The sequence below is a fragment of the Chrysochloris asiatica genome, unplaced genomic scaffold (assembly GCF_000296735.1).
Source record: "Chrysochloris asiatica unplaced genomic scaffold, ChrAsi1.0 scaffold00079, whole genome shotgun sequence".
Taxonomy (NCBI): Eukaryota; Metazoa; Chordata; class Mammalia; order Afrosoricida; family Chrysochloridae; genus Chrysochloris; species Chrysochloris asiatica.
Genome location: NW_006408597.1, coordinates 2,940,481 through 2,943,309, shown reverse-complemented (window position 1 = coordinate 2,943,309; position 2,829 = coordinate 2,940,481). Strand labels below are relative to the sequence as shown.

General features: G+C 42.7%; 1 protein-coding gene across 1 annotated transcript in view; it reads left to right on the top strand.

The window, feature by feature from the left end:
* LIN52 (lin-52 homolog (C. elegans)) overlaps window positions 1-2,829 on the top strand; it is a 196,224-nt gene that overhangs the window by 162,216 nt on the left and 31,179 nt on the right. The window lies entirely within an intron of this gene.

Here is a 2,829-nt window from a genome sequence, read left to right as displayed (position 1 = left end):
GAGTTTGATATTTCATAACAAGCTAGAATGGTAAGGAATTGACTTATTCTAAATGCATTTGTAGTCCATTGACTTTCTTGGAGCGTGAAATGCTAAATTAAAACTATCGCTTGTATCCTCTGTTTTGTTGTAATTTTTAAAATTTCAAACATATATTCTTGTTTTTTCTTAGCGTGAAACTTTGCAAGAAAGAATCTATACACTTGAGATGCTGAACTGCTTCTGGCTTATAGAAATTAATCTCTCTGTTGACATTAACCTCAAAGATACACCATTGGTTGTACAAATCAAGTGAATATACCCAGTACTCAAGGTGGCCATGGACAGTCTTTATGAAAATGGTTCAAAGAATGTGATGAGTGGATTTTTAAGTGGGTTATTTACATGGTCTTCTGGTCTTCAAGTCAAGTCTGTATTTGAGGGGATTATTTATTAGAGATAGGACTCCTTTATCCAAGTGCAGCAAGATTACCATATTCTTGTGTGTGTTGTGTGCCCTTGCGTCCGTTCTGAACCATAGTAACCCTGTAGGACAGAAGAGCAGCTGGTGGGTTTGAACTGTTGACCTTTGGGTTGGCAGTCCAATGCTTATCCTACATCACCACACCAGGACTCAGATTACTGAGCTACAGTTGGTTTCTGAACATGGCAGCTGTGTTGTTCCTTAAAAGCTAGGACAAGGTTCCTGGCACAGGTTGCTTTAGTCATACATAACTTTTTTATTCACAGATGAGCACAATAAGCAGTCTTTACGTAAGCAAATTAAAAAAATTAGTCTTTACTCTCCCCCAAACATAAGATTTAGTCAGGTATGTTTGGTTACAGGCATGTGAATTTATTGGAATCAATAAGAAAATACAGGGCTGAGGATACTAATTAGAAATACAGCCAGAGTACACCTTAGAAAGAAGCAAAGATGGTTAAGACTTTATCCCGCTCATATATAAGGGGCCAAGCCCTGAATATGGTCATCATTCTTGGTAAAGTGGAGGGTCATCAAAAAAGAAGACCTTCGGGGAGATGGATTGACACAGTGGCTACAAGAGTGGGCTCAAACACACCTACTATGTAGGAATACCCCAGACCAGCCAACGTTATTTTGTGTTTTACATGGGAACCAACTTTACAGTTCAAACTGACCTTGCGGTCTAGTGCTTATCCTACAGCACCACACTGTTATTTTTGTTGTGAAGTGCCATCAAGTCGGTTCTGCTTCATAGCTACCCTGTATAGGGTTTCTGAGGAGCACCTGATAAGCTTGAACCGCCAGCCTTACAGGCCCGTGCATTAACACACAGCACCCACACCAGGACTCCATACTGGTGGTAGTGGTTATGTGCCGTGGAGTCTGTTCCGACTCATAGCGATCCTGTACAGGGTTTCCGAGGCTGTAAATCTTTACGGGAACAGAAAGCCTCATCTTTCTCCCGCCGAACAGCTGGTAGTTTCGAACTGCTGACCTTGTGGTTGCAGCCCAATTTGTAACCACTACGCTACCAGAGCTCCTTACTGGTGTTGGTGTTGGTTATGTGCCGTGGAGTCTGTTCCGACTCATAGCGATCCTGTACAGGGTTTCCGAGGCTGTAAATCTGTACGGGAACAGAAAGCCTCATCTTTCTCCCGCCGAACAGCTGGTAGTTTCGAACTGCTGACCTTGTGGTTGCAGCCCAATTTGTAACCACTACGCTACCAGAGCTCTTACTAGTGGTCATTAAATTGATTATGACTCATGGGAGCCTTGTGTGTGTGTTGAGAGTAGAACTTTAGGATTTTCAGTAGCTGTGACTTTTGGGAAATTGATTGCCTGGACTTTCTTCTAAGGTGCGTCTTGGTTATAGTATTGACTTGGTGGTGATGGTAGTAATGGTGGTAGCGGTGTGCCAATGAGTTGATTCCAACTCATGGCGAACCTGTATAAGATTTCAAGGCTATAAATCTTTTTTTTAATGCCCCTAAGTGGCCCTGCTGCCGTTAAGATTTGCAACCTCGGAAACCCTGTGCAGGGTCACTATGAGTCGGAACCGACTCCACGATACTTAACAACAACAACAAGTGGCCCTGAAATGGGCGATTATGAAGGAGCTTTGAAAAGTTCACAGGAAAATACCAATATCCTTTCGTTCCAATTTTCCAAGAATTTTTTGAAGCTCCGTTTTTCTGCACTGGTGAAACCAGACTTCAGATGTCCCTCATGGTAAGTCTGGCTTAATGCTACATCTTTTTTATCTGGTACTTAGCAAAAGAAACAGCAGCCCATTCTAATGGGCGAGAATGTGGGACTTCCTGAGGTGTTCAAGGCTATAAATCTTTGCAAGAGCAGAAAGCGTCATCTTTTTCCTTCGGAGTGGCTGGTGGATTTGAACTGTTGACCTCGTGGTCAGCAGCACAATGCATAAACCCACTGTGCCACCAGGGCTCCTTATATTTTTGGCTTAGTTTTTGCCAAATTTTGAATAGACCAAATTTATTATTTGTAATTTAATTTCTTAAAAGCATGGCCATGTGTTTGCTTCTTTGGTATTTACAAGAAAGCTTGCACAGTGCCGAGAATTTGGAAGGCTCGTGGGGCTTGTTGTTACTGTTAGAAGAGTCCATTTCACAGTGCTCACTTACATTTCACCCAGTGGCCTAGTGGAAAGTTGAGTTGGCTCTGTTCAGTCCTCACCTTTCTAAAGCTTTTCCTGCCGGTCCTTGCCATGCCTTCTGCAGAATTAATTATCTCCAAATGTCTGCCCTAGTAATGTCTTACATACTCCTCTTATAGCTTCCATGATACGGTGGTGGTGGCTGTGTGCCATGAAGTCAGTTCTGACTTGTAGCGACCCTGTA